This window comes from Lipotes vexillifer, unplaced genomic scaffold (genome assembly GCF_000442215.2).
Source record: "Lipotes vexillifer unplaced genomic scaffold, Lipotes_vexillifer_v1.1 scaffold158, whole genome shotgun sequence".
NCBI lineage: Eukaryota > Metazoa > Chordata > Mammalia > Artiodactyla > Lipotidae > Lipotes > Lipotes vexillifer.
This window is the reverse complement of record NW_006788189.1, coordinates 1,157,003-1,171,437: the sequence shown is the minus strand read 5'-3', so window position 1 is coordinate 1,171,437 and position 14,435 is coordinate 1,157,003. Positions and strand designations below refer to the sequence as shown.

Below are 14,435 nucleotides of genomic sequence, written 5' to 3'. Positions count from 1 at the left end.
AGGAAGCGGCGGGGCGGCGGTAGCGGTAGGAAAGAACTGCTAAAGGTATTCCCCGGGGCAGCTGGAGGACTGAGCCGAGCCGGGACCCGAGTCTTCCGGTATCCCAGCAGCCACCGGAGGCAGTGAGGTAATGGAGGAAGAATGTAGGGAGTCCTCCAGTGGTCCACACGCCCTCTAGCGAGTCGCCAAAACCATAGAGATTAGGGAGCCACTGGAGCACCACCCCGCAATTGTCACGTGGCCTGACTCCGCGCACTTTATTGGCTGGCGGCGACTCTGCGGGATTGTATTTAGGAGGCTGCTTCCCAGTCTTCGGGCCGAGTCCCCGGCAGTTGGAATAAAGAAGGCTGGGCAGTGAAGCACCGAGAGGAGGCCGGCCAGCTGGTTTCTCCCCCGACCCAGGTCACTGAGCGGGCCGAGCAGAACGCCCGGCTGTCAGGCCTGCCGGCGCAGTGCACGCCGGGCCGCCTTGGCTACTGCGAGCGAGCGCAGAGCGCGCCGGGAGTTGTAGTGTGGCCGGCAGGGCGGCATTGTCCGCGACGCGGCCCAGGTGCCGGCTGGGGATGCCAGCCGGGGTGTCCCGGCCTCGCTGCTCCGCCCTCTCCCGCGTTAGGACCCAACACTCACCTGCCCACGGCTTTTCTTCCCGAGCGCTCACGCTCGCGTCGCTTCCCCCGACCGGGCCGCAGCCTTCGAAAGCAGCCAGGAAGGCGCAGCTCAGACCAGCTTTAAATGCAGCTGACCCACTGGCTCCGGTCAGGCCCGCGGGGAGGTGTTCCAGGCTCGGCCTCCAGGCCAGCCTCCTCGTGGACGGGAAGGGGCAAACTACACCCGGGTGGTGCCAGGAGCCCACCTCTCTGACTTGACCCTGTGCGTCCCCAGCCTGGAGACGACTCAGGTGGAATTACCCACAGTACAGGCTTAATTCAATAGGTCGACTAAACACATTCCTCAGCACTATAGCAGGGCAAGAGCCTCAAAGAGAGCACTACCAAAAAACTCAGTTTTTAAAAATTAGGAGAAAATCATTTTACTTTCAAATACTTTCTATTTGATTTGACGACTTAACGTTTTTATTTTAATTACAGATGGATTTGCCCTAAAAGGCTTTTATTTCTGCCCTGCTCCCTCACCCTAACCACTCCACAAACAAACCGTTTAGGCCCTGCAGTAAAGGCATGCCCTATTTTAAAGTATCGCCAGTCTTGTTAAGAACACACACTCAACCCCACAGTTTTGTTTATGCACAAAAGAATCCTTAACGTGTTTGTCTTCAAGGAGCAAAGAAAAGTACCTAGTAAAAAATGCAAATCATATCTAACAGTGAAGCTTTCCAGCAAAAGCCTTCTGCTCTGGAATGCATAATGTACTAAAGCATAATAAGATCTACTACTACAAGACTTTTAGCATAATTACCTGTAGGCAGCAAACACCGAGAGTGATTGGTGCCTCTTGGACCTGGGACTCACAGAGAACTTGGCAAAGCACAGCAGTGGAAGAAAGAGACAATGATACCTTGCAGGACGGGAGGTCGATTTTTTTTAAAGCCATCTATAGCAGTCTTCATAATTCCTGTCACAGTCTTGATGAGCTTATCTGCTGTTGAGGCCCACATTGGCCAGTTTCTAACCTCTGTCTGCCTGAAAAACTACAAATTAGATGATCACATGGCCCAGAGCCAGAAATACAGGAGGCAGCAAGCCAGAGTTCCTTTGTTTGTTTCTGAATTAGAAAACCAAATCCTGACTTTAAATAATCAGAATAAATTTCACGTAGTGAAGGTCTTTCCAGCTCAAAGTCTTAAAACATGGCATCTGGAAAAGGGCCTTAGGCTATTGCTCCCAGAGTGGTACTGTGTTGTCATTAAACAGCCCACAGATAAGGGAGTTACTGCTCCCTGGTTATCAGGCTGCCAGGAGGTAAATGATGGAACCAAGTTGGATTTGAAACACTCTCAAAACAAAAACAAACTTTGCCTTGAGCTGTCAATGGCATTTTACTGAGAAGTAGGACCCAGACACTGCTGGTGTTGTTTACTGATGCCAAAAGGCAAAGGGTCAGGACTTTAAAAAGTCATTTTGGGGTCACCTCGCATCAGCAGGCAACAGTGAACTGGTGCAAAAAATAAGCAGAGTGGGGGCTTCCCTGGTGGCGCAGTGGTTGAGAGTCCGCCTGCCGAGGCAGGCGACACAGGTTTGTGACCCGGTCCGGGAGGATCCCACGTGCCGCAGAGCGGCTGGGCCTGTGAGCCATGGCCGCTGAGCCTGCGTGTCCAGAGCCTGTGCTCTGCAACGGGAGAGGCCACAACAGTGAGAGGCCCGCATATCGCAAAACAAAAAACAAAACAAAACAAAATAAAAAACAGAGTGAACTTAGGAACAAGAGAAAGAAATGAGGGCAATTTATGCCATAAATATGGAAGGGGCTGGGTCTTATTTTCTCATTTTCTGTGCATAATACAGAAGCCTGGTACATAGTAGACATAAAATAATTATGTGTAGCCTGAATGATTAAGTGAAGAAGAAAGACAGCAAGCAGTGGGAAAATAATACAATTGGGAAAGGGGAACTGCAGGAGAGCTAAGTGGCTCAAGCGCTCTGCATGGTCCTGAAATGTCACCGCAATCCACTGTGATATAGCTGTACCACTCTATCAAGATACCCCAAAACAAATCATCTGCCTCCCTGAAGCATACCTTTCCATCATTTCTTACCTTGAATGCTTAAGAATATATGGTAATGGAAGGGCTTCCCTGGGGGTGCAGTGGTTAAGAATCTGCTTGCCAATGCAGGGGATGCGGCCTCGAGCCCTGGTCCAGGAAGAGCCCACATGCCGCGGAGCAACTAAGCCCGTGCGCCACAACTACTGAGCCTGCGCTCTAGAGCCCGCGAGCCACAACTACTGAGACTGCGTGCCACAACTACTGAAGCCTGTGTGCCTAGAGTCCGAGCTCTGCAACAAGAGAAGCCACTGCAATGAGAAGCCCATGCACCACAATGAAGAGTAGCCCCCGCTCCTCGCAACTACAGAAAGCCCACGTGCAGCAACGAAGACCCAACAACGAAGACCCAATGCAGCCATAAATAAATAAATAAATAAACTTATTTTTAAAAAATGAGAGAGAATGGAATCAGACTGCATGGTTTCAAATTCCAGCCCTGCCATGAATACCTGTGACCCTAGGGCAAGTTCGTATGTCAGTAAAAAGGGGAATGTAGCAGTCCCTAACTCAGAGTTGTTATGAGATTTAAATAAGTTTATACATATAAAGCTATGATAAGGTTATCATGTCAAAAAGCTGCATAACTGTGAGCCTCATTAGTAGGGTGTTGTATAAGCATGAAATTAGCCTGTGCACCAAACATATACATTCTTTTGGCTGTGCACCTTGGATGGGCAATGCATTCATGCACCAAAGGCATTTACCAGCCTGTGGCAATGAAATAAGATTTCACAGGATATATTGATAGGTGTTATAGATTTCATTTGTCCCATTTTCCAGACTGACATGAGTCTGGTCTTGGTAGGAGATACAAAGTCTGCCTCTGTGCTGTGGCCTCCACAAAAGTGCCTGTCTCCTGTGTATCCTCCACAGGCTAAATCAGTTTGGACACTTAAAAGAGATGATGAATACTTACCTGATTAAAATAAATCTTTATCTGTATATACAAATGTCTACGCGAGTATTTCAAAAATGTGTAGTTTAAATAAACTGATTAGACTCACAGTATTTTGTTTGTGGTAGAGTTAAACCATATTACTCTGAGAAGATGTGTTTTTAGACTTTGTATGTCACTTGGGTACACAATTCATCAAAAAGTTTCTAAGCTTCTACTAGCATTATTGGTGGAATAAATGAAACCAAGTTGGAAAGCTCAAGTCACACATCCATTTATCTTATAAATACTTTTAATGTCTAGTCTGTACTGAGAATTTTGTACTGGTTTTTACTGAGAGATACGCATGTAGAATGCGCAACTCTTAAGTGTACAGCTCAGCGAATTCTTCCATTAGTGTACATGTGTGTAACCGCCATACAAATTAAGACGTAGAAATTTCCAGCAGCCCAGAATGCTTCCATAAGCCTCCGCCCAAGTATTAATCTCTCTTCAAAAGATAACCATTATTCTGACTGCTACCATCATGGAATAGTTTTGCTTGCTCATGAATGTCAGAGAAATGGCCTCGTAGAGTATGGATTCTTTTGTGTCTAGTTTCTTTTGCTCAACATTATGTACTAGGAATTCATCACTTTGGTTCTGTGCAGCTATAGTTCACTATTTTTCTTTGCTGCATAGACTACTATGCCATTCAATACATATTGAATGAATATACCACAATTTGCCTCTCCAGCATTATTTTAAAACAATCTTGTCCCCTTCTCCAAGCCTAGCGATTTAAAATTTTTTTACAAAATCTCCTGGTTTTTTTTTTTTTTTTTTTTTGGCAACCTCAGTGTAGTTCATCCTCAAATGGCAAATCCTAAAAATGGCTATTGTATCCGTCAGGACCCAGTCGGGAAGGAGGTAAGTCAGCAATACATCTTCACTTGTCTAGCCTCGGGGTTATGTCACCTCTCCTCACTGTCGTCATCATGCCAGCATAGAATTTAATCTTCCTGACATTCCACAGAACATCACATCAGAACATCACACAGATCCATTACATTCATGACATCTTGCTGCACAGACTGAGGAGCAGGAAGTGGCAAGTACCTCAGATGCATTAGCAACTCACATGTGCTCCAGGAGGTAGGAAGTAACCCCTAATCCCGGTAATGAGTATCCTATCAATTAAGATCCAGGAACTAGAAACTTTCCTTTGAAATGCTATAGGCGTTTCAAACCAAAGGGATGGGCCACCACCAGCTGGTGCTGGATTGAGAGACTGTTGCAGCTGGTGCTCGGGCCTTTGACAGTAGCTTAAGATGAGAAGGGACGCTCATCTCCCCTGCCACCTTCCGGTCTCCCACCAGCGCCTCCCATTGGCAGAACCTGAAAAGAAATCAGATGGCAAGGGCGTCTGGGAAATGTAGTTTATAGACTCCAGTCCTATTATCGCAGAACAGAATAGAGAAAGGCAGGCTTGGCCTGAGCAATAACAGGTAAATAATGGTACAGCCATCGCTTCAAATTTTCACCACAATAAGACTGCCCTCTAGTTTTTCTGAGAATATGCCAGTAGCAGTTCCTTAGGTTTGTGTTGAAACCTTAGACGTTTGGGGCCTTATCCCAGTAATGCTGAAAGCTGGCACCGTCCTGACCTGTCTAGCACCTTAGGGCTTGCTGACTTTCCTGAACTTCTAGCTCCTAAAGCTTCAGTGCTTAGGTACACAGGAGGGGAAGGAAAGGGCCAGAGGTCAGATATACTTTCCCTTCTTCTCCCTGAGGTCAGTGGGACACATTCCAAAAGTCAATGCCTTACAAATGTTACAAGGAGTCTCTTAATATAATTACTTTGTGTTTCTCAGAGATGGAAACAAATGAGAGCAATTGAAGACTACCACCTTTTTTTCCTTCACTGTTCTGTTAGGAGATCTTTACGTGCAGACATGATGGGGGAAAACGAGACTGAATAAACAGTTAACATCTAACCAATACAAAAGCAAAGGTAGGAGACAGGGACCCAGAAGGAAGGAGCTGGTGAGAAACCACAAGCCCAGAGACTGATTCGTGCTCAGGAAGATTGCAATTAGCTTGGGGTTTGCTCAGGGAAAACAGAAGTAACCACGTTGAACGGAAATCACTGAACAGACACAGAGGGATAGAAAACATTCAGTCACTGAGGGTGCACACCACGGCAGAGTAAAAGCAGCTCAGTACGCCTGAAAGCATCACGAATCCTTGCTCACTGACCCTTGCCCCTCGCTGCCCAGCAGAATTCATGCAGCCTTTCCAGCTGAAGCCATGCAGCTGGTGTATTGAACATGTCAAAGCATGAAGCACCACATCGCTACAGCACTGGGCACAAATGTGTCCGTCCAAAAGAGTGGATACCTGAGTGAATTTCAAAGGTCATAAATATTTTCTTACTTCTCAGGGCACGGATCTGAACTGATGAAGAAACAGTTCCTAAGCTTTAGAGCCTCAGGACCCTGGCACACATTTCTCCAGAGAAAGAGAGAGCCCAGACATCTCAATGAGTGATTATTTTTCTTCCAAATTACACAAAGCTGTAGGAAGGAGGATTCAGGGAGAACAGCAAAGGAGGCCAAGGATGGGGAGGGGAACAAAGCATCTCTGCTCAGGGAGATGTGTGCACAAGTGGGCTCAGGGACAGACGTGTGCACAAGTGGGCACACCCCGGACCCACCTACTCCCTGTGTTGGTTGGGAGTGAATATAGTATTTCCAACCTCTAAACACAGACGTATTTTTGACTCCGCACCTTGACAGGACAACAATAGCGGAGCTTCTGCCAGCAGCCCGATTTAGATACAAAATCTCCTCTACGTATTCCTATCTCTTGCCTACTCAGAGAGAGGGCTTCAAAACCCCCCATCAGAACTGAGTTTTCCCCTACATGTGGACTCTAAAAACAAACCAAAAAACCTCATAGAAAAATTGATCAGACTTGTGATTACCAGAGGCAGGAGTGTGGGAGGAGGGAGAATTGGAGGAATGTGGTCAAAAAGCACAAACTGGGCTTCCCTGGTGGCGCAGTGGTTGAGAGTCCGCCCGCCGATGCAGGGGACACGGGTTCGTGCCCTGGTCCGGGAAGATCCCACATGCCGTGGAGCGGCTGGGCCCGTGAGCCATGGCCACTAAGCCTGAGTGTCCGGAGCCTGTGCTCCGCAATGGGAGAGGCCACAGCAGTGAGAGGCCTGCGTACCACACACACACACACAAAAAGCACAAACTTCCAGCTATAAGATACATAGTATTGGGGATATAATATACAACATGATGACTACAGTTAACGCTATATGTATGTATGATATAAAGGAACATCATTAAGAGTAAGTCCTAAGAGTTCCCATCACAAAGAGAATTTCTTTTCTTTTTTCTTTTCTTTTACTGTATCAATATGAGATGATGAATGTTAGCTGAACCTATCGTGGTAGTCATTTCACAATATATGTAAATCAAACCATCATGCAGTACACCTTAAACGAATACAGTGATGTATGTCCATTATTTGTTAATAAAACTGGAAGAAAAAAAAAGAGAGAGACTGTGGTATTGGCTGAGGGACCAACACATAGATTACAGAACAGAGAAGACAGAGATAGGCTACTGGCTACCCAGTATGGCCAACTGGCTTCTGACAAAAAAGTGGAGGAAAAGAGAGTCTTTTCAACAAATGGTGCTGGAGTAATTAGATATCCTTAGGCAAACAAAACAAAACAAAAAAATATGAAAAGAAAAAGAAAAAAGAATCTTGGCTTAACGTCGCAACTTGTACCTGATATTAACTCAAAATGGATCAAAGGCTTTAAAGTGTAAAACGCTAAAACTTTTAGAAGAAGCAAACAGCAGAAAATCTTCAAGATCTAAGGCTTGGTGAACAGTTCTCAGACATGAAAACCAGAAACATAATCCGTAAAAAGAAAAAAATGATAAGTTGGTTTCATAGAAACATTTTCTCTGTGAAAAACCCTAAGAGGATAAAAAGACAAGCTACAGAATGGGAGAAAATATTTGCAGATCACATATCCAATAAAGGACTCATACCTAGAATATATAAAGAACTCCCAAAACTTCACTGTAAAAAACATACACTCCAATTAGGAAATGGGCAAAATGTATGAATAAACTTTTCACTGAAGAGGCTATACGGAAGGAAAATAAGCACATGAAAAGATGCTCAGTATCACTGGCCACTGGGCAAATTAAGACCACACTGGCCACGGCATGTGGGATCTCAGTCCCCAGACAGGGATCTCACCCTTGCCCCCTGTGGTGGAAGCATCTTAACCACTGGACCGCCAGCAAAGTCCCCACACTGGGATGTTCTTACACACCTATCAAAAGAGCTGAAATAAAAAGTAGTGCTTATACAAAATGCCGGTGAGGATGCAGTGACACTCAGTTCCTCATACAGTGTTAATGGCAATGTAAAATGGTATGACCACTTTGGAAATAGTTCAGCAGTTTCTTAAAAGCTAAACATATACTTTCCATATGATCTGACAATTGCAGCAGTAGACATTTATCCCAGAGATGTAAAAAGCTATGTCCTGGGCTTCCCTGGTGGTGCAGTGGTTGAGAGTCCACCTGCCGATGCAGGGGACACGGGTTCGTGCCCCGGTCTGGGAAGATCCCACATGCCGCGGAGCGGCTGGGCCCGTGAGCCATGGCTGCTCAGCCTGCACGTCCGGAGCCTGTGCTCCGCAACAGGAGAGGCCACAACAGTGAGAGGCCCACGTACCGTAAAAAAAAAAAAAAAAAAAAAAGTTATGTCCTCACAAAAACCCTTATTCTATTGTCATAGCAGCTTTATTTGTACTAGCCTAAATCTCGAATACTGCTCAGTCGTAAAAATGAACAAACTCTGGCTGACCAGCCCTGCCCAGACGGAGCTTGAGGCTCAGGACCCAGGGGCCATGGGCTCTGAGACCTCAAGGAGCACACCTTTACCATGCTTCAGCCCAGTCTTCAGGTCGGCTCAGCTTTCAGCTTCACGGCAAGGTCAGGATGCAACCAGGCCTGGCATCTCATCCTCCTTGTCCCAGGGAGTGGTCAGGCCTGACCCCATGATCTAATTCAGGCCAAAGACAGTTGCCGAGCAAGATTGGCAGCTTGCCTTTCTCCTGGCACTGCCGGCTGGGGTCTTGCCGCCTTGTCGCTTATGACCTGGAGGAGCTGGGGAGAAACCAGGCTGATTGTACCATCTGAGCCTCGGAAACAGTCCATGCCTGGAGGTAAAGCTGCCCCCAGGCTCACCACTTATGTGCGCCTATAAATGATGTCTCCTATTAAAAGAGTAGGCAAAATATAAAGTGACCCTGGAACAGGTCACATGGCATGAGACAATAAAAATGCCTCTGTCTGAATGCGAGAGTAGCTGAAATCCTCAAGTCTACAGGAAAGAGGAGTATGTTAGGGAAGAATTATTGTGCATCCCCTGAGCTCCATCTTCCATCCTCACAAAAACGGAAGATCCTAAAGAAATCAGAAGATTTTTGCAGGAGCTGTCACCCAGTTTTCTGACCCTGTTTTGTATCAATCTCATTAAGGAATAAATTTCCAGTTCCATCAGTGGAGCCAGGATTGGCTCTAAAGAGTAAAGACTCAAAAGATGGGTAACAAATAGGTAAGGTGTAATGCCTCCTCTGTCCCCGAGAGCCAGGACTGGGGTTTGTATGTGGGGTGTTGCTGACCCAGGAGAGGCCACAGTTTCTCACACTCCAGACTTCACCGGAGAAGCGACATGAATGTGGTTTTAGCAGCTTCAAGGAAACTGGTCCTTCTTTGTTAGCCTTCACTTCTCTCAGCTGGTGCTGAGGAAACGGCAGGCTCCAGAGGCCTGGTTATTGTTCCTGTCTATCCGAGGGGCTGGCCATTGCACCCTCCCTGGGATAGGTCCACGGGAGGGTGCAACGTCCCCCTGATTTTTTTTTTTTGGTACGCGGGACTCTCACCGCCGCAGCCTCTCCCGTTGTGAAGCACAGGCTCTGCAGCCATGGCTCACGGGCCCAGCCGCTCTGCAACATGTGGGATCCTCCCGGACCGGCGCACGAACCCGCATCTCCCGCATCGGCAGGCAGACTCCCAACCACTGTGCCACCAGGGAAGCCCCTGATTTTTTTTTTTTTAATTTTCAATTTTATTTGTTTATTTTTTGGACGCGCTGCGAGGCTTGCGGGATGTTAATTCCCAGACCAGGGATCGAACCCGCGCCCTCGGCAGTGAAAACGCAGAGTCCTAACCTCTGGACCACCAGGGAATTCTTGAGCTGATCCTGATTTTTAGCAAGAAGAGTGAGACATTGAGGAGATGGGGCCCAGGTAAGGCACAAGTAACCCACCAATCCTCTGATCTCAAAATCAATCCACCTGCCCTACAGGAAACTTCGTACTGGTCCCAAATTTCACACTATGGTATTATAACAAGCTGTATTAGCCAACTTTATCATTAGGACCCAGAGACTTCAACAATTTGGGGAGAAAATTACTCCCAACTTCTCATCACAAGGTGACACTTTTTGTGAGATATTTCAGGAACCTTGGCAGGAAGCAGGAACTGCCTCAAGATATCTGAACTAAACACCTTTTCAAATAATTGTGAAGGAAGTGATGTTTAAAAATAAATCACAATAGAAGAGGTGCCATAGACTGAATGTTTGCGTCCCTCCAAAATCTGGTCGTGGAAGCTCCGCATCCCTTCTCCCACGCCTTGCCCTCTGCAACTCTTGCATTTGGCTGTTCCTGCGATGTATCCTTTATAATAAGCCAGTAAACATGAGTAAAGTGTTTTCCTGAGTTCTGTGAGTCATTCTAGTGAGTATTGAAACTGAGGAGGGGCTGGGGGAACCGCTGATCTGTAGCTGGTCTGTCAGAAGTAGGGGTGGCTCCCCAGGACCTGCAATTGGCGTCTGAAGTGGGGGCTGGGTTAGGTCTTGCAGAACTGACTTGTTAAACCAGCGGGGTCTGCCACTAATGGGTAGTTAGGGTCAGAACTGGATTGACTTGAATTGTTGGACATCTAGTTGGTGTCAGAGAGTGTCTGACGGTTGGTTTCAGAACCACAGGTACACGTGGCCTTTTCTCTGGCTCCAAAAGGAGACATCTGTGGGGAAGGAGCCTGGGCGGGCAGGCCTACTCGTGTATCCAGTGCATATCAGATGCTTGGTGCCTGTAGAAGAAATGTTGATTGAAAATAAGTATTGCTGAAATGCCTTGCAATATGGAACATTCCAGGTATTCTAGTAAAAGTTGTAGGGGATTTCCCTGGTGGTCCAGTGGTTGAGAATCTGCCTGCCAATGTGGGAGATGCGGGTTTGATCCCTAGTCGGTGAACTGGGATCCCACGTGCCGCAGGACAACTAGGCCCAAGCACCGCAACTACTGAGCCTGCGCACTCTAGAGCCCATGCGCCACAACTAAGGAGCCCACGTGTCACAATGAAAGGTCCTGTGTGCCTCAACTAAGACCCCACGCAGCCAAATACATTAATTAATTTATTTTAAAAATAGGTGTAGGACATTTACCAAAGGTTCTGATTTGAAATTATGATCTGTGCCTTTCACTTTGAACTTAGTCCCATGTGACAAGCGAGGCCTGGCTTATCAATTTCATTCTGAGTTTATAGAATACAAAACCTGTATTTAAAAAAAATGCTTCTTCATTAATTATTTGCAACCTTCTCCAAATCAGACACAAAAATCTTCATGTGAGGGGATTCCCCGGAGGTCCAGTGGTTAGGGCTCTGAGATTCCACTGCTGGGCTCCTGGGTTTAGTCCCTGGTTGGGAACTAAGATCCCGCAAGCTGCACAGCGCGGCCAGAGAAAACAAAAAGTCATCAGGCTTCCCTGGTGGCGCAGTGGTTAAGAATCCACCTGCCAATGCAGGGGACACGGGTTTGAGCCCTGGTCTGGGAATATCCTACATGCAGTGAAGCAACTAAGCCCGCATGTCACAACTACTAAGCCTGCGCTCTAGAGCCCGCGAGCCACAACTACTGAGCCTGCGTGCCACAGCTGCTGGGGTCCGCATGCCTAGAGTCCGTGCTCCGCAACAAGAGAAACCACCACAATGAGAAGCCCATGCAGCACACGAAGAGTAGCCCCCGCTCGCCACAACTAGAGGAAACCCACATGCAGCAATGAAGACCCAATGCAGTGAAAAATGAATAAATAAATAAATTTATTAAAAAAAAATCCTCATGTGAGCTGCATAGAGATACATGTGTTAACCAGAGAGAGGGTGGATGGGCAGGAGGGAGGAAGGGAAGACACACTGTTTTGTTTCTTGATCAGCTGTTATCACACAGGTGTGTTCATTTTGTGAAAGTCCACTGGGCTGTTTACTTAGGATTTATGTACTTTTCTGTATGGACTTGCTACTTAAAAAATAAATGAGGGACTTCACTGGTGGCACAGTGGTTAAGAATCCGCCTGCCCAGGCAGGGGACACGGGTTCAAGCCCTAGTCCGGGAAGATCCCGCAAGCTGCGGATCAACTAGGCTGGTGCGCCACAACTACTGAGCCTGCACTCTAGAGCCCGTGTGCCGCAACTACTGAAGCCCACGCGCCTAGAGCCCATGCTCCACAACAAGAGAAGCCACCGCAATGAGAAGCCCATGCACTGCAACGAAGAGTAGTCCCCTCTCGCTGCAACCGCGCGCAGCAATGAAGACCCAATGCAGCCAAAAATAAATAAATAAAATTATTTTAAAAATACACTTTAAAAACAAATGACAGGGTCTTCCCTGGTGGTCCAGTGGGTAAGACTCTGCACTCCCAATGCAGGGGGCCCGGGTTCGAGCCCTGGTCGGGGAACTAAATCCTGCACGCATGCCACAACTAAGAAGTCCGCATGCCCCAACTAAAGATCCCCCATGCCGCAACAAAGGTCCCATGTGCCACAACTAAGACCTGTTGCAGCCAAAATAAATAAATAAATAAATTTAAAAAATTGACACTATTCAAATAAAAAGTTCAAATTTTCTTAGAACTGTGAGGATTAAGAGATCACATATGTAAGGCACCTGACAGTTTTTAGCACACAGGACATACTCGTTAGAGTTTATGTGCCAGCTCTACTCATTAGATGAAAGGCCAGGTGAATATGCAAATGACCAAAGTGGGTAAGGAATGGATCACCAGTCCATGACAAAGAGTAAGATGTTCACAGAGTAAAGTGCACAGATTTGTGGTTTGCATTTAGTTCCTCCACCTACCAAGCAGGTCACTTTACCTCTCTGAGCCTTAGCTTTCTCATCTGACTAATAACTGCCCAACAGGTGAGTTGCCACGGTTAAATGACATACATAAAGGCCCTGTCATGGCACTCTACCTGTACACACACAGTTGCGTTCAGTAAGCAGTAAGCATGATGGTGATTGTTATCAAGTCCAAGCTCATACTGCTTGCCGTACAACAGGAAAATAAATCAAGATTCAAGTCACTGGGGCAAGGAATGGTGACTTTATTTGGAAAGCCAGCAGACCAAGAAGATGATGGATTCGTGTCCCAAAGAACCATCTTGACTAAGTTAGAATTCAGGCTTGTTTTATACTAAAAGGGGAGGGAGTAAAGTCAAACATTTCCTGGTTCTGGTCAGTCCCCAGAGGAGATGTGATTGTTCTTTCCTGCAGTCATTCACAGGTGGACCTGGTTGGGATGTTTCCTGTGAGCTAAATAAAGATATTTTAGATTGACACTCATTACCTGGGAGGCAAGTTTCCCAGAGATGGGCCATTATGTGTAATTTAAGCTTATAGGCCACACCCCTTTAGTGATTAACTTGTGATAGAATACAATGATTCTTTTTTTAAAAAAATAAATTTATTTATTTATTTATTTAATCTTTGGCTGTGCTGGGTCTTTGTTGCTGCACACAGGCTTTCTCTAGTTGCGGCTAGTGGGGGCTATTCTTTGTTGTGGTGCACGTGCTTCTCCTTGCGGTGGCTTCTCTTGTTGCGGAACACGGACTCTAGGCGTGTAGGCTTCAGTAGTTGTGGCACGCAGGCTCAGTAGTTGCAGCTCACAGGCTCTAGAGTGCAGGCTCAGTAGTTGTGGCGCATGGGCTTAGTTGCTCCGCAGCATGTGGGATCTTCCCGGACCAGGGCTTGGACTCATGTCCCCTGCACTGGCAGGCGGATTTTTAACCACTGTGCCTCCAGGGAAGCCCCCGATTCTTCCCTATTACATGATGACTGGGAAACCTTGCATGCAAAGCCCTCACACTACTGCAGTCTGCACCATGGATGTGCAGGCAGCTTGAGATACAGATTCTCCAGTGGCCATAAACCCCTAAGCTTTTATTGGCTGAAGCTTTCAACGTTGCTCTAGAAAGTGAAGCTTTCCAGGAAACACTGTTCACAATCTACCTTCAAGGAAATCATCTGCAGGTGCAGCTGCTCTGTCCATGCATTAAGCTCATTGCTGGTAATGGCTGTGACAAGACCATCGTGCCAAACACAGTGACCTTAGAAAATGTAAGCTAATGGCAGTTTTATGTTTTATGGAAGCTTTTCCTGTCTATTCACTGCCAACAAGAGCCAATCCTGGCCTCTATGGCCTGCATCTCAGCCTGGACATTTTAGGAAACTCAGAAGGAAATTACATCAGGGCAGATTAAAATGGTTCTTGGATATCCTGTGAAACTTAGGACTAAAGTCATCCAACTAAAGCCTGTGGAAATATGATATGTATTAACACGCACAAGGACTTCCCTGGCGGTCCAGTGGTTAGGACTCCATGCTTCCACTGCAGAGGCGTGGGTTCAATCCCTGGTCAGGGAACTAAGATCCCACATGCCACAGGCTGCG

General features: G+C 46.7%; 1 non-coding gene across 1 annotated transcript; it reads left to right on the top strand.

Annotated features, from left to right (window-relative positions):
- The first annotated feature begins 12,368 nt into the window (after positions 1–12,368).
- Positions 12,369–12,441, top strand: TRNAG-CCC (transfer RNA glycine (anticodon CCC)). The gene has a single exon. It is a non-coding gene; the product is annotated as a tRNA-Gly (tRNA).
- Positions 12,442–14,435: the final 1,994 nt, after the last annotated feature.